This window comes from Carica papaya, chromosome 3 (assembly GCF_054855325.1).
Source record: "Carica papaya isolate Zhongbai chromosome 3, ASM5485532v1, whole genome shotgun sequence".
Lineage (NCBI taxonomy): Eukaryota > Viridiplantae > Streptophyta > Magnoliopsida > Brassicales > Caricaceae > Carica > Carica papaya.
Genome location: NC_142311.1, coordinates 24,010,541 through 24,029,026, shown reverse-complemented (window position 1 = coordinate 24,029,026; position 18,486 = coordinate 24,010,541). Strand labels below are relative to the sequence as shown.

Genomic DNA, 18,486 nt, shown 5'->3' with positions numbered 1-18,486 from the left:
CTAACTACGCGTTGCATTCATCTTTACTTCAGTTCAAACTTAGATTCTTTCAGAATTATCTTTCTTATCCTAAATCTAACCAAAGTCTTCTATTTTTAATTTAGAGTCTTTTGGCATAATTTTTAGTTATGGTTTTTGAGTTTCAAAACTATTTTTGCAACCAAACGAGTAAGATGCAAAGTGCTTTGATATCAATCAAAATTGAAATTTGCTTTTGATAATTTTCAAGTTAGAAATTTCAATGTATAGCTTTTGAAAAATCGATTCAAACTTTTACTAAACTTTACATTCAAAATTTTAAAATTATTTTCCTTCAAAATATATAATTCTACACAACTTTTATGTATATAGTATATAATAGAATATTCACATATGGCACGAAAACAATCATATTTATGTTATTATAACAAACATTCAGAAAATATGAAATTTGAAGCAAAAAAATTCTTGTCTACTCTATATGATTCTAGTAACAAGATATAATCCATTAAATTTTTTAAAAAGATCATTTTCTTGTCACTTTTAATGATAAATATTTTTATACTAAATGTTCAAGTAATGTCATAAATATTAATATAATGAAAGGCTTTGGATTTAATTTGTAACGGCCCCAGAAATTTAAATAAAATATATATATTAAAAATGTCAAATGCGGAAGCGTGATAAAAATTTTGACTAACATCCCTTACACAATAACCAAAACGTACTCAAAATATGAAATTTCAAACTAACTAAGAGAGAAACTCGAAAATAAAAACTATAAATATAACTACGGAGTCTTTAGGCGTCCCCTTCGTCGTCTTCCTGCGGAACGGGCTCAGGAACAATGTCTTCCTGATCTGAAATGGTTAAATAAGGAATGAGCTACACCAGCTCAGTAAAGACATCACACTATCTCACCGCCACAGAGGTAAAGGTGGGTAGAAAACACAAAAAGACCAATGGAGCATAATTTATAACAAATTCTTTTATCAATAATAAAATCCTTTACTATCCACTTACCTCGGTGAAGTTCATAAAACAACATACGAAAGCAATAACATTATCATCATCATGAAATCATATGAACTGTATAACAGAATACTTACCACGCCTTTGCATTTCAATCATTACACAACATATTTTTCTCATTTACCAGCCTACTAGTATCCATGGGGATCCATAGGGGTCCCGCTACCCGTGAACCCTTAACATTTGTAATCAGATTCTAGGGCCGCCCCCATACCCCGTTCGGTATGGGTGCCAAAACCATAAACCTCAATGCCCTGTCCGGTATGAGGGTGAAACGGGCTGTCCCCATACCCCGTCCGGTATGGGCGCCAAACACATAAGGTCTCCATACCCCGTCTGGTATGAGAGACCACAATCTCGGTAGGGTTCCCTACGGACCCGGTCCGTCCACCATCTCCTAGGATATCTAGTCAGGCTGACCACATTATACAACTATCAATTTACATAACCTTTTATTCCCTTTTTCCTCAGTCAGCATCATGAAATCACACACAAACCAGCAAACCAGTAATTTATGCCAAACAAGACAACACACAACATCGGGTTCTCAGTCATTCAACCCATAATCAATAAAACAGTGATATATGCACACGAAACTATGAAATGAAAACATCAGACCTCATACTGCATTTAAAACTGTAAAATAGGCCAAACAACAGCTGACCGACAAACACACCAGATTCGGGCTCCATTAGCGACCTTAAACAATTTCACACATCTATTGATTCATGAAATATCGTTTTATCATTTATTAAACTTTAATACCATGATAGGAAATAGGGTGAGGGATCCTTACTTGTTTCGGGGTTTGAATACGGCTCTACAGTGCGCCTACAGGCTGTCCCTAATTTTTCCTAAATTTTTTTCGGGGAAATGAAATGCACTATTGGTACCTGCACGTGTCCCAAAAAATTCCAAATTAGACCCAGGGCCCCTTTCGGCCAATATCGCAATTCCAGCACGGCGGCTCCGCCGTGCTCCGGCGACGGCCCCGCCGCAAGCAGTGGCGATTCACCTTGGGTTGGCCGTTTTCGGCCGAATTCAGCCACGCTTGCATCGGTCCCTGTGATAGAACAACCCTAGGGCCCTCGGTGGGCCAAGAAATCAAGAAAAACCGAAACTTACTGGCGGCGGTGCTCTCGGGTGCGGCGGCTCCTCCGGCGTGAGTCGCATTTTGATATTTGGCTCTGATCAACCTGTAGAGAAAAGAACGGTGATCACAGTGGTATAAAATTTGCATCGAACGGAGGCCGGGAAGGGCCTCATCGGAGGCAAAAATCGAGGAGGGGTGCGGCGGCGCCGCTGGGTTTCGGCTGAGTTTTTCGACTGTTTGGCCGGTGGTTTGGCTCCGGTTTGGCATAGGCAGACTCAGCGTCGAAAAACGAGCAAGGGGGAGAAAAATTACCTCGATCAACGGTCAGAAACTTCCCCGATGCGGCGGCGGGTGGCGGCGGCCGGCTCTTCCGGCGACTGGTTCTTCTTCTCCGGCGAGCACTAGCGGCTTGGGTTTCTTTGGTCAGGTGTGGGTGGGGGTATTTATACCCTTCGCCTTTTAATCTTGACCGTCCATCAAGATTGAATCTGGGCCGTTCGATCACGATTTAATTGGGATTAAATATGGGCCATTCATCACGATGCAATCTAGGCCGTCCGTGCCTAATTGAATCTGGGTCGTCCGTGCACGTGAATCTGGGCCATCCGTGCGCGTGAATCTGGGCCATCCGTGCGCACGTTTGATCTGGGCCGTCCGTGTGCGCGGGAACGGATCTGGGCCGTCCGATCGCGCGCACGCGGATCGCCCCCGTGGCCCGTCCCCTGGCCAGCGTGTCCTTGCCACGCGGCGCGTCCTGGTTGGCTGGGGCTGCTGACCGGGCCGCTGACGTGGCTGTTGATGTAGTGCTGACGTGGTACAACTTTTCTAAATTACGTTTTGACCCCCGGTTTCCGATTTTCTTTTTAAAAATACCCCCATAATCTAAATTTTCATCCCTTTTTCCCAAAATCAATTTCAATTAAATCCAAATAATATTTTTACCCAATTTTATCATTATTATTATTTTTATTTTTATTAAATTAAATTAAATTAAATTAAATAAATCAATTAAAATTTTAATAATTACAAAATAAACTAAATAAAATAAATTAAAAATGAATAATAATAATAATAACAATAATAAAATTAATGGGTGTTACATAATTAATTTAATATATTTGTGTATTAAGTATTAAATGTTATTTATGGAATTTTATTTTTAAAAAAATAACATCCTATTTAATATTTAATAATTGAAAATAGTATTTTTATTAGCTGTTGTAGTGTTATGTTTATGTAGATATTATATTACTTAATTATTATAGTTATATATATTTTTATAGTCATAATTAAGATACTCAGCAATACAGAATAAGAAGCATAAAATGTCTCATCTTTAGAGGGAAGAAAAGAAAAGATGATAGAATATAAAATTGTGAAAAAAGTCTTTAATTAATTTTTACCGTAGTTCTTTCCACTTCTCCTAGTGTAATATTGCTGATTTACATTAATGAATTAATAAAAGGAGACCTTGATTCAGTTTACTAATATTATTATATTTACTTTTTTTCCTATATTCGCTGAGATTGAAAGAGATAAAAATTTCATTTTTATTAAACTAAAAAGAACAAGAAAAAAGAAAGTAAGAAAATTTAATTCTTATTCCTATGTTGGAATATTTAATTCATTTTCTTTAACATAAAAGTGTGGTGGAAAAGATGGTGATGGAAAGTATAAAAATAGAAAATAAGAAAGAACCTAGAGCATTCAGATAAAGGAAGAAAAAGAAGAAGAAGAAAAAAAGGTAGTGAATGACGCATATATATTTATCAAGTTAAAGAAAATGCTACAGATAATTAAATCAAGTCTAAAGGAGGATGTTGGTAAAGTGAACTTGATTTAATTTTGTTGAAAAATTAAGTTTCATTTGATATTTTTAGAAAATTGGGTTGGATTTAATGTTTTTGGGAAATTAAACTGTAATTAATCAAATTGGAAAAATTAAGAAGGAATTAATCAAAAATAAAGAAGGAAAAGACTATAGGGTATCTTTAGTGCCTATATATAGAGCTTAGGTAGAAGAGAAAAAAGATATCAGAGTGTGACGTGAAAAGGTTGAGTAAGATTTGTTAGCTTCAACAAGTTAATGCATAATGGATTTAGGTGTGAAATTTTCTTGCGAGCATTGTAAAATTTATGTTTTTTCATAAGTAAAATTTTGAGCGTTTGTTTTATTATTAAATTTATTCTTTCAGCAATTATAACAAAATTAAATTGCCAACACCCCTTCATATATGTCCACAGTTTACCAATCTCCCACTACACTTCTTCTCTATCCAAACTTTCATGCAAGTGATAGAGACAGATTCTAAGTTCGAGTGGTTTGATATTTTCATTTTTATTTTTATGTTCTTCCACTGTATTATCAACTAACATTTTCTTGGCATTATCTTTTATCTTATTATTTGATAGAACTTCTTCTTCTTCTACCTATAATTCGTTGATCTTTTTCCTTTAATGTTTAAGATGTGTAGGTTCCTTATGATCTATGATCATTATACCATCCATTTTTAATCCTCCGATAATTGGAGTAACTACAACTTTTACATTAACGACCCCAAAAATTTAAAAAGAAATGCATATAATAATTAGTGCGAAAGTGAAATAAAGGTTAAGGATAACATCCCTTACACGATAACTAAAAAGTACTAACAAACATTACAGAACAAATTCTCTAAAAAAAATACGAAAAATGGAAAAAAAATAAAGGAAACTATAAAGTATCTAGCATCTACTCGTAGCCTTCTTGCAGATCAGTCTCGGGAACCGGGTCCTCCTGATCTGAAATGGTTAAATAAGGGGTGAGCTACACTAACCCAGTAACGACATCACACTATATCGCCGTCACAAAAATAAAGATTGGTAGAAAATTAAAACAACCAATGGAGCAGTAGATTTAAATAGATTCATTTATCATAAATGAAATCATTTACCGTTCACTTACCACTGTGGAATTTATGGAAACAATTTATAAAAGCAATAATATCAAACGAATCACAATTTCATGCATAATCAGTAACATAGAACATATCATGAATTTGTATTTATTAACGATAATTGATCATCACCACTTCTCATTTTACCAACCTACTAGTATCCATGGTGATCCATAGGGGTGTCCTCACTACACGTGAACCATTTTTCTTAACAATCTTAATTCTAGGGTCGTCCCCATACCCCGTCCAGTATGAGTGCCAAGACATTAAACCTCAATACCCTATCCGGTATAAGGGTGACGCGGGCCGTCCCCATACCCCATCCGATATGAGCGCCAAATAATCAAGTCTCCATACCCCATCCTGTATGAGACAACGTTCACGGTAGGGTTCCTTATGAACCCGGTCCGTCAATCATCTCTCAGGATATCTAGTGAGGCTGGCATCTTATTCATTTATCATATCACATCCCATTCTTATTTGTCCTTAGTCTCCGTCACCAAATCAACATAAATACATAAACAAGTAACGTGCATCCAACAATGCAATCATATCTTAGATTTTCAAAATCAAATAATAGTCAAGTAAGACAGTAATACACGCATTTAAATTATACAATATACAAACCAGATATCATCATGCTTTCAGACTGTACAATAAATCAATAGTAATCGACAGAAAACATTGTCTGATTTTGGGCTCCATTAGCAATCCGTAATTAATCAAGCACATTCATTTAATTTGTACAAAGAACCATATTATTATTTATTTGAACTTTAATTTCATGATAGGAAATAGGGTGAGGGGTCCTTACTTGATTCGACGCCAAAAACTAGATGGTTACTGCGCTTACGGGCGGTCCCTAGGTTCTCTGAATTTTTCTTCGGGAACTGAAACACACTTACAGTACCTACAAGTGTCCCAAATAACCCAAAAATTGGCCTATTCAGCCAATTTCAGAATTCTGACACGGCAACTTCGCCGTACTCCGATGATGGCGCCGCCGCTCGCAGCAGCGATCCACCTCGGGTTGGCTATTTTTGACCGTTTTGGGCTGAATTCAACCGAACTTGAACCGGCACTTGCGAGAAAACACACATAGGGCCCTCGGTGGGCCAAAAAAATGCAGAAAATCGAAACTCACCGGCGGTGGGGCTCTCTAGTGCGGCGTCTCCTCTGACTTATGTTGTGGTTCGGTGTTTTGCTTCGGTCAACCTATAGAGAAAGAAACGATGGTCACAACGGTGGAAAAATCACATCGAACGGGAATCAAGAAGGGCCTTATTGGAGGCATTTTCTGAAACACCCAGCGGCGGCGGCGCCGACCTTCGGCGGCGTTTTCTGGCCAATCAGCCAATTTTTTCACTCCGATTTGGCCATGGGTGGGTTTAGAATTGAATTTTGTGCAAGAGGGGAAATTTTTACCTCGTCTGGCGGTCGAAAATTGCTCCTGTACAGCGGCAGGTGGTGGCGGTTGGCTCCCCAGCGGTTGGGCTGTCTTCTCCGGCGAGGGGCTCTGGCGGCTAGAGTTTCGGTTTGGGTGCGGATGGGGTTATTTATACCCATCCACTTTTGATCTGGGCCATCCATCGCTTTTAATCTGGACCGTCCAATTGTGATTAAATAGGGAGTGAATCTGGACCGTTCATCGCGATTCAATTTGGGCCATCCGTCTGAGATACAATCTGGGCCGTCCGTGTGCGATGCAATCTGGGTCGTCCGTTTGCATTTTTGATCTGGGTCGTTCGTGCACGGGGGAACAGATCTCAACCTTTCGATCGTGTGCATGCGAATCGCCCACGAGGCTCCCCCCGCGTGGCCTCTGCATCAACACCTCTGCCACCTGGCACGTCCTAGTGGTCAGGGCTATTGACCGGGCAGTTGACGTGGTATAACTTTTTTAAATTGTATTTTGACCCCCGGTTTCTAATTTTCTTTTCAAAAATACCCCCAGAACCCAAATTTTTACCCTTTTTCCCCAAAATTATTTTCAATTAAATCTCTAACCAATTTTTACTCTTATTATTATTATTATTATTATTAAATCAAATTAAAATTAAATAAATTTAATTAAAATATATAAATAATAATTATATTTATATAAAAAATAATAATAATTAATTAAAAGAAAAAAAGAAAGGTTGGGTGTTACAACTCTCCCCCTCCTTAAAAGAAATTTGGTCCCTCAAATTTACCTCTTACTCTTGATCGAATAGCTAGAGGTACTAGACTCTAAAGGTTGATTCTAACTCCCACGTGGCCTCCCTTGGTGTGTGGTTCTACCATATGACCTTCACAAAGGATATCTCCTGGTTGCAGAGTAATCTGCTCTTTCGATCCGTAATGCCGACTGGTACTTCCTCATAGGATAAATCCTCCCGGAGTGGAAGAGGTTTGTGGGCTAAGACATGAGAGGGTTGTACTTGCGTAGTATGGACACATGAAACACATTGTGGATCTTAGAAAGTTCTTGAGGCAGTGCTAGCCTGTAGGTGGCAATACCAATCCCGTCTAAGACTTCAAATGGTACAATAAATCGGGGGTTCAGTTTTTCCCTTTTGTCGAACCTACTGATTCCTTTAAAAGGAGTGACCTTAAGGAACACCCTGTCGCCTTTCTCAAAAGCTAAATCTCTCCTCCGGGTGTCTGCATAACTCTTCTACTTATTCTGAGCTGTCTGAATGTTTTTCTTGATCTTAACTATCTTAGATGTAGTCTCTTCTACCAGCTCTAGGCCGAATAATTTTCTATCGCCCACTTCTTCCCAACAAATCGGCAATCTGCATGGGCGCCCAGATAATGCCTCATACGGAGCCATGCCAATACTCGCTTGGTAACTGTTGTTGCAGGCAAACTCTATCAGGGGTAGATGGTCCTTCCAATGGTCCCCGGAGTCAAGGACACAAGCTGCATATCCTCAAGTGTACGGATTGTCCTTTCTGAGGTTGGAAGGCAGTATTGAGGGATAACTTCGTTCCCATGGCTTGCTGAAAACTACTACAAAATCAAGAAGTGAACCTGGGGTCCCTGTCGGACACCACTGTCACTGGGACTCCATGCAATCTGACTATTTTTTGGATATACATTATTGCCAACTTGTCCAAGGGATCAGTCATCCTGATGGCAAAGAAGTGGGAAGACTTGGTAAGCCGGTCAACAATTACGCAGATGGCATCATGTCCTGAGCGTGCCTTAGGCAACCTTATCATAGAGTCCATGTTGATATGTTCCCACTTCCATTCTGGGATCGGTAATGGCTGAAATAACTCACCTGGGCGTTGATGTTCTTGCTTGACCTGCTGACATATCAAGCATTTAGACATAAAGTCAGCTATGTCTCTCTTTATCCCATTCCACCAAAATCAGGATCGCATGCTTTGATACATTTTAGTACTTTCGGGATGCATGGCAAACCTTGAGCTATGGGCCTCTGTCATGATGTCTCTCTTTAACTCATTATCACCTGGAACACACACCTTATCCTAGAATCGGAGTAATCCATCGGCAGAGACTCTAAATTCTGAGCTAACTCCCTGTTCTGCATCGTTCTTGAGGGCTACTAGTGCGGGGTTAGCTGACTGAGTTTTTCTTATTCTCTGTATTAACTCAGGCTGCTCGGTCAGATGACCCAAACATGTGACTCTCCTTAAGTCATGAAGTCAAACCTGTTGTATGGGCCCAATTTGCCTGCATTCTGAAACTATCAAATGGGCTAAGATACCTGCACTTTTTCTGTTGAGTGCATCAGCTACCACGTTGCCCTTACCTGGATGGTACAAGATGTCACAATCATAGTCCTTAAGAAGTTCTATCCACCTTCTCTTACGCATGTTGAGATCCTTTTGAGTGAATATGTGTTTCAAACACTTGTGTTTGGTATAGATCTGAAAGGTCTCTCCATATAAATAATGGCGCCAAGTCTTCAAGGCGTATATGATTGCGGCAAGCTCTAAGTCATGGGTGGGATAATTTTTCTCATGACTCTTTAACTGTCTGGACCTATAGGCTATGACCTTCTCATACTGCATTAGAACACAATCCAGGCCTAGATAAGAGGCATCACTGTAAACTGTATATCTCCCCCGATCCACTCGGTAAGGCCAGCACAGATGCAGTAGTCAACCACTTCTTTAGTTCTGAAAAACTTCTTTCACAGTCCTCATTCCACTCAAACTTGGCATTCTTCTTTGTGAGTTGGGTTAGGGGAGCAGTTAGACTAGAAAATCCTTCAACAAACCTGCGGTAATAGCCCGCCATTCCTAGAAAGCTACGAATTTCTTTAATTGATGTCAATTTCTCCCAACCGAGCACCACTTCAACCTTTTCAGGATTCACTGATACTCCATCCTTTGATATGATGTGTCCCAGGAAGGTGGTCTGCTCAAGCCAAAATCTACACTTACTCAACTTTGCATACAGCTTCTTTCTTCTGAGAACCTGTAAAACCTAAGCTAGATGGTGAACATGCTCCTCTCTACTTTTTGAATAGACCAAGATGTCATCGATGAACACGATAACAAATTGATCTAAGAATTGTCTAAAGACCCTGTTCATCAGATCCATGAAGATGGTTGGGGCGTTGGTTAGTCCAAATGGCATGACTAGGAACTCATAGTGTTTGTATCTGGTTTGAAAAGTCATCTTGGGGAACATCTTCTATCCTTATTTTCAGTTGATGATAACCTGATCGCAAGTCTATTTTGGAGAAGACCTGCGCACCCTGCAATTGATCAAAGAGGTCATCAATCCTGGGAAGGGGATACTTGTTCTTGATTATGACCATGTTCAATCCTCTGTAATCAATACATAGTCTCAATGTTCCATCTCCTTTTTTGGCAAAAGTGACTCCGGCACCCCAAGGGGACACACTATCTGATAAAATCACTGTCTTGCGATTCAGTGATTTATTTCCTCAGCTCCTTCATCTCAGCGCAGCTCATGCGGTAAGGAAAAATCGAAATAGGCTGGGTGTCTGCTTGTAGATCTATGGTGAACTCGACTACTCTGTCCACTGATAGTCCAAGTAGTTCATCCGGAAACACAGTTGGAAAGTTTGGGACTACCAGAATCTCTTAAATATAATTTTCTTTCTTGGGTTTGCCCTGTACCACGTCTGGGTCAGCTTCGGCATCCTGTTGGGTGAGGTTGTAAGCTCTGCATTGAATAGGAGGTCTGCCCTGATTCTGGTTCCTTGGGCACTCTCTCGTATAATGTTGGGCACTACCACATATACGACAGGTGTTGTTGAGGCGGTAGCAGGGTCGGTCCCTGTGATCCCTGTCGCAATGCTGACAGATCTTACCACGTCCTACCACTAGAGCCTGAGGGGGAGCCTGGATCACTGACTTGGGCCTCTTGTTTTGTTGGACAGACACAGTAGGTGCTGGTATGTGGGGTGGAGCTAAGGGTATAAGGTTCCCTGCTCCTTGAAGGAGGGTGTGGAAGCTCCTCTCCACAAGCTGTGCCTTGGCCAGAACGACCGAATAGGTCTTGAGCTCCAGTACGAACAAATGCTGCCTGATCTCTGGGCAGAGGCCCCACTGGAATCTCCTAACCTTCCTGCCCTCATCCAACAGCGTCTCAGGGGAGTATCAGCCCAACTCCAGGAACTTACGAGCATATTCTGACACAGTCATATTCCCTTGGACCAAGTGGACAAACTCTATCTCTTTCGGATGTCGGAGATGCTCTGGGAGGTACTTTGCATGAAAGGCTGCTAGGAACTGTTCCCAAGTAACTGGAAAGGGTAAGGTGGTCTGCTTGAGTTCCCACCAGTGGTCTGCTTCTCCCACTAGCATGTAGGTAGCAAGGGTGACCTTCTGCTCAGAAGTCACCCTTAAAGTCTTGAAGGCCTTCTCTGTCTCTGCCAACCAGTACTCAGCATCTTCAAAAGAAGATCCCCCTATAAAAGGAGATGGGTTTAGTCTCTTGTCCCTCTCTATGTAGCCCAGGTCAATCGTGGGAGAAACTGGGTCCCGTGGGACAGGGTCAGGCTGATGGTAGACTGGGGGGCCCTGTGGTGGTACTTGTTGATACGGCGGGGGCACCAAATTATACTGTGGTGGTGGTATCGGGTGGTACTGTGGAGGAGCAGGGTCGTACCGGGGTGGCTCAGGATCCTCTCGCTGTAGTGGTGGCTCAACCTGTGGCAGCGAGGGAGGGTCAAGTAGCTCCCTCCTCTCATCTCGACCCTGTTGGGCCGCAATAAGTCTTTCTAACATCTCAAATATCTTGTCCACATCTTCCCTGAGCGAACCCTCCCAAGCTACTTGGTTTAGTGGGGGTCTTCCTCTTCTCATCTCTCTGTACATGCATTTCACAAGGAACGGTTGAGTGATAATTCACTGTTTGGTGTTTCTCTAAGTATTATTATGTAAGGGACGGTCCGAGGAACGCGGCTCTGATACCAACTGTAAATAACCCCAGAAATTTAAAAAGAAATGCATATAATAATTTGAGTGCGGAAGCGAAATAAAGGTTAAGGTTAACATCCCTTACACGATAACTCAGAAGTACTAACAAACATTACGGAACAAATTCTCTGAAAGAAATACGAAAAATGGAAAAAAAAATAAAAGAAACTATAAAGTATCTAGCATCTACTCATAGCCTTCTTGCGGATTGGTCTCGAGAACTATGTCCTCCTAATATGAAATGGTTAAATAAGGGGTGAGCTACACTAGCCCAGTAAGGACACCACACTATATCACCGTCACAAAAACAAAGGTTGGTAGAAAATTAAAACAACCAATGGAGTAGTAGATTCAAATAGATTCGTTTATCATAAATGAAATCATTTACCGTTCACTTACCACTATGGAATTTATGGAAATAATTTATAAAAGCAATAATATCATGCGGATCACAATTTCATGCATAATCAATAACATAGAACATATCATGAATTCGTATTCATTAACGATAATTGATCATCAACACTTCTCGTTTCACCGGCCTACTAGTATCCATGGAGATCCATAGGGGTGTCCCCGCTACACGTGAACCGCATTCGTTATGAGCGCCAAGACATTAAAGCTCAATACCCCATTTGGTATGAGGGTGAAGTGGGCCATCCCCATACCCCGTCTAATATGAGCGCCAAGACATTAAACCTCAATACCCCGTCCGATATGAAGGTGAAGTGGGCCGTCCCCATACCCCGTCCGATATGAGCGCCAAATAACCAAGTCTCCATACCTCGTCTGGTATGAGACAACGTTCACGGTAGGGTTCCCTATAAACTCGATCCGTCCACCATCTACCAGGATATCTAGTGAGGCTGTCATCTTATCCATTTATCATATCACATCCCATTCATATTTGTTCTTAGTCTCCGTCACCAAATCAACATAAATACATAAATAAGTAACGTGCATCCAACAATGCAATCATATCTTAGATTCCCAAAATCAATCAGTGGTGAAGTAAGACAGTAATACACTCATTTAAAACATATAATATACAAACAAGATATCATCATACTTTTAGACTGTACAATAAATCAATAGTAATCGACAGAAAATAATGTCCGATTTTGGGCTCCATTAGCAATCCGTAATTAATCAAGCACATCCATTTAATTTGTACAAAGGGCCATATTATTATTTATTTAAACTTTAATTCCATGATAGGAAATAGAGTGAGGGGTCCTTACTTGATTCGACACCGAAAACTAGATGGTTATTGCGCCTACAGGTGGTCCCTGGGTTCCCTGAATTTTTCTTCGGGAACTGAAATGCACTTATGGTACCTACAAGTGTCCCAAATAACCCAAAAATCAGACCCAGGGCCTACTTGGCCAATTTTAAAATTCTGGCACGGTGGCTCCGCCTTGCTCCGGTGACGACGCTATCGCCTGCGGTGGCGATCTGCCTTGGGTTGGCTGTTTTCGATCATTTTCAGCCGAATTCAGCCGAACTTGCACCGGCTCTTGCGAGAAAATGCACTTAGGGCCCTTGGTGGGCCAAAAAAATCAGAAAATCAATACTCACCGGCGGTGGGGCTCTCCGGTGTGGTGGCTCCTCTAGCTCACATTGCGGTTGGGTGTTTTGCTTCGGTCAACCTGTAGAAAAGGAAACGATGGTAACAGCGGTGGAAAAATCACATCGAACGGTAATTGGGAAGGGCCTCATCGGAGGCATTTTCTAAAACACCCTACGACGGCGGCGCCGAGCTTCGACGGCATTTTCTGGCCAATCAGCCAGTTCTTTCATTCCAATTTGGCCATGGGTGGGACTGAAATTGAATTTCGTGCAAGAGAGGAAATTTTTACCTCGTTTGGCGGTCAAAAATTACTCCGGTACGACGGCGGGTGGCGGCGGGTGGCAGTAGTCGGCTCTCCGGCGAGGTGCTCTAGCGGCTAGGGTTAGGGTTTGGGTGTAGATGGGGTTATTTATTTATACCCATCCGTTTTCAATCTAGACCGTCCGATCGCGATTAAATAGGGAGTGAATTTGGGATATTCATCGCGATTCAATCTGGGCCGTCCGTCTCGATTCAATCTGAGTTGTCCATGCACGATGCAATCTGGGCCGTCCGTGCGCATTTTTTATCTGCGCCATCCCTGCGAGCTGGAACGGATCTCAGCCGTTCGATCGCGCACGCGGATCGCCCATGTGCCCCCCTCCCCCCCGCGTGGCCTCCCGCATCAGTGCCTCTGCCACCTGGCGCGTCCTGGTTGGTCAGGGCTGCTGATCGGGCAGCTAACATGGCGTAACTGTTCTAAATTATGTTTTGACCCCCGGTTTCCAATTTTCTTTTCAAAAATATCCCCAGAACCCAAAATTTCACCCCTTTTTCCTAAAATTATTTTTAATTAAATCTCTAACCAATTTTTACCCTTTTATTATTATTATTATTTTTTTATTAAATCAAATTAAAATTAAATAAATTTAATTAAAATTATATAAATAATAATTATATTTATATAAAAAATAATAATAATTAATAAAAAAAAGAAAGGTTAGGTGTTACATTTACCTTATTCGGGACTGTGTCAATCTTATTCTTGCCATCTTTTGTGTAGGTTTTGAGATCAAAATCTTTGGCATCCTCTTCTAGCCATTCATGGAAATTTAGATAATAATCTATTCTATTGTTTCCTCTTCAACATCTAAATTTCCATAAATGGCTGGAAGAGGATGCCATAGACTTGGATCTCGAAACCTACACAAAAGATGGCAAGAATCAAATTAACAAGGTCCCAAATAAGCTAGAAGTTGCAGTTACTATAATTACTGAGGGATTAAAAATAAAAGGTATAATGATCATAGATCATAAGGAACCTGTAAATATTAAACACCAGAAGAGAGAGGTCAGCAAATTACAGGGAGAAAAAGAAGAAGGACCCTCTAGTAATGAGAATGAAGATGGGGATGAGGAAATGTTAGGTAATAATCTAAAAGAAGAAGAGACAAATGGAAAAGAAAATATCAGAATTCATCTCTGTCGCTTGCTAGAGTTTAGGAGTGTAGTTATATATTTCATAAATTAATTAATGGATAAATATGAAAAGAAAATTAAAGAGATACATAATAAGAAGGCCAACGCACTATCTTTCAGGAACGTCGATGTACATAAAAGTTTCGACATAAAAGAAATGAAGTGGGAGATTAATAAACTGTAGAGAGATATGAAGGGGGAAGAAGACATGAAAGAGAAGAATTAAATTTTCTTGCTTTCTTTTTTCCTAGTTCTTTTTAGTTTAAATAGTTTTTAGAGAAGTAGAGATTCACGCTTTAACTGCTTCATTTGAAGAAGGGCTTACAATTTGGCAAATCAACATAAATGCAAAACAAAAAGAGGAAACCATACATTAAGCCCTGTATAGTGAGACAAAGAAAAGAAAATGAAAAATAGTTATTTTGAGGACAACAATTAATCCTTTTAGGTAGAAAATTTTTAGTAACTTCATCAATATTATACATATACGCACAAATAATAATATAAATTTATAATATTAATCACTATTTAGTTTAATCATTGGTATATTCTTTCTTCTATAAGAGATTGTGGGTTCTAATCAATATATTTTTTTTGTGTCTCATTATTTAAAGGTTATTGATATAATGTTAGTGTATGTAATCAATGTTAATGTATGTAATTAAGATTATTAATTTTTAATTACATGTGTGATAACTTAAAAATACCCCCGAATTAATTTTTTATGTTTGATATATTTAATTTAACCTTCATATGTTTTTGGAAATATATAATAAGGTTAAGGACATAATTTAGAGTCAAACATAAAAAGGATGGATAAGGAGAAAGGAGCTAGAATAAGCATGAAGAGGCATGAAAAAAGGTAGAAGCCTTTTAAATAAAGTGGTATAATAAAAAGTAGTAACTATTAGATAAAATAACATGATGAAAAGTGACAATTTTTAGATGAAGTGACGTATGAATAGTGATAACTTTTAGATGAAATAAAATCACAGAAAGTGACAACTTTTAGATGAAGTGACATGTGAAAAGTGGTAACCTTTTAGATGAAGTGACATGTAAAAATTAGTAACATTTTGATAAAGTGACATGTGAAAAGTGGTAACCTTTTAGATAAAGTGATGTGTAAAAAGTGGTAACTTTTTAGATGAAATGACATGATAAAAGGTCGCAACTTTTGGATGAAGTGGCATGATGGAATGGTGGCAACCTTTCTCTCATGGCTCCCCACTCCTATAAATAGGGGATGAGACAAGGGAGGAAGAGACATTTTGGATGAGAGAAAAATAGTGAGAAGCATAGAGGTGAAAGAAAAAGAGGGAGTATGAAATGTGTGATTTTTAGAGTATTTTGAGGTTTTAGATAAAAATCTTGGAGAAACTCTGCAAAATTTGTGAGAGCAGAGGGAGAAGAAGAGAAGAGGAAGAAGGCTCACGATCAAATGAAAGTTATAAACAGTTAGAAAGGTAAGCATTTTCTTAAGTTTTGAAGTTCAATTTCTCTTTTATTTTTGGAATTAGTTTTTGAGTATTGTGTTAGATATTTTTGAGTCAAAAAAGTGATAAAAAATCATCCTGAATCTCTACCAGATTTTTGAGAGGAACATGTCATAAATAAAGTCAAAACTCTATTGGAATTAAGATTACGACTGCTAAGGACCTAAGGTAAGTGGATATTATAAATTCATTAGCCTACGTAGTTTTGAAGTATTTTATGTATTTTCAATATAAAAATGTGAAAATATTCGAATTGTCTTTTATATTTGGTAAGTAAGTATTTGTTAAAGTTTTACTTCGATATAAGTGGTATTTCACTTTGTGTTTTCAAAATGTGATTTTAATATACGTGTATCACTCATAACGGAAAGAAATTGTTCCAAAAATACCTGTATTATGCTAGACTTCAATGTGGCCATACATAACCATTTCGTATTTGGGTATATTGGTGAAGTGATAAGTGTGTACCCATACGTAATCGTTCTATGTTCGGGTGTATGAGGAAATAGTCTGATCTACGTGTCCTAACCGTTCTATGTTCAGGGGGTAGCAGTGTTTTAAGGTACTCATGTATGCTGTTTCATATTTAGGTACATGGGGAAATCAATGATAAGTATCTATGTCTACGTATAACGTATGGTAACTGATTGATCATCCACTATAGTGATGAAGTATACAACGAAGCAATTGTGAATCTGTTTTCTTATTTGTGCATTCGTCTTCTGACTCATATTTATTTTGGAAAGATTATATAATATATTATATGTACTATGCTGTGATTTTAAAATATTGATTACTAGGATATTTTATCTAACCTTATCACCCTCCAAATACTAAAGATGCCGCTGCATAGTGAGTGGTGATACGAAGGAAATTTTTGAAGCTAGACTCTAAGATTAAGTTACTATTTCATATTTTTATCTAATAATGTAAGTAAGAGAATTTAGAGTCTCGTACATATGTTTATGTTTTACATTTGAGGGATGTAATGCTTCTGTAACTCTGTTATGATTAATAAAATTAAGTTATTTTACTTAACTCGATTCTGTATGATTTAAGTAAGTATGCTCCGGTCATTATCCTATAAGACAAGATATGGTCCGTAACAATGTGACTGAAAAGTGTTGATCATAATATATTCATATTTTATTTTATAAGACAAATTAATTAAATAAATAAATTTTAATTTTTTTAGTAGAGCTTAATTTTAAATTGAATATTTAAAATAATGTTGGAATTATATTATTAATTTTTAATACATGACTAATAACTAGTAATGAAGGATTTAAATATTTTTATTTTAATAATAATTACGTTATTGATTTAAAAATAATTAATTTTAATAGTTGAAACATGAACCAAATTTAGAAAAAATACATTAAAAATAATGGGCTATTTTTAAAATTAAATTATGTGTTTTCATTAAAATAAAACTAATTTCTAGTATGTTTTCATTAAATTAGATTCTTTATTTTTAGGTTTCTTTTCTATTTTTTTAAAAAAATTTAAAATTATTATTTAAAAAAATTAACTGACCTTGACTCAGATTTACTCCCACAATCATATTTACTTTTTCCCCCATTTTTTTTGTATTTCTTATAAATAACAAATTTTATTTATGAAATCACAACTTTTAGAAGGTCATATAAATGCAACATTACATAATCATTTACTTTTGATGTAAAAAAAATTGATTCAAAAGTATTTATATTAATAAAATAAAAAAATAGTGTTAAATTATAATCATTATAAATTAATGCTAAAAAGATCAGTCATATTATGTAAGAAATTCAACTTATATGTTCTCAAATGATAGTTTTATTGTGTTTGGTTTTATGAACTTGAGCCATTATTTGTGAGTATACATACATATATATAATGAAGTTAGAAAAAAATTTCTACCTAAAGAAAAACAAAAAAAAAATTGAACCCTGTAAAAATCAAAACAGGTATATTCCATTTTCTTGTCATTAAGAGCTTCAAAACTTTCTTCACAATCTTTTACTCTTCCACCAGAAATGCTCGGATAATCATCTCCCTAACAGCTCTCCCAGATAATACTCCTCCATAGGCATGGTTCATAGTCCTCCTATATCTAGGTAGTCTAGACCTCTTGTATTCTGCAGGTTTCAAATGAGGAATCCCCTAGATTCTTTTCCAAGTTATAGGACACTTGGGTCCACTGGCTCTCTTCTTTGTGGTCTGATACACAAGCCTCCCACCAGGGTTTTGACAACACGATGGTGGTTGGAGTTTGCAGCATAGTTGTGATGCGTGCATTATGTGAGACGCTGGACCATCTTACTAATCTCTCTCTCTCCTCTCTGCGTGTCTGTGACATCTTCCATTTTCTGATATATTATAATCTCGCCTTCTTCACTTCATTTATTATTCTTTCTTTTTTACTTATTATATATTGAGCAGAGTTATTTATAGAATGTCCAATGCGATGCAAGTTCGAATTTGAGATAACAACACCATGAACTTGAGCAACAAACAAGTTCGAATT

General features: G+C 38.2%; 1 pseudogene; it reads right to left on the bottom strand.

The window, feature by feature from the left end:
• Nucleotides 1–17,931: 17,931 nt before the first annotated feature.
• LOC110818799 (large ribosomal subunit protein eL34 pseudogene) lies at nucleotides 17,932–18,368 on the bottom strand (annotated as a pseudogene).
• Nucleotides 18,369–18,486: the final 118 nt, after the last annotated feature.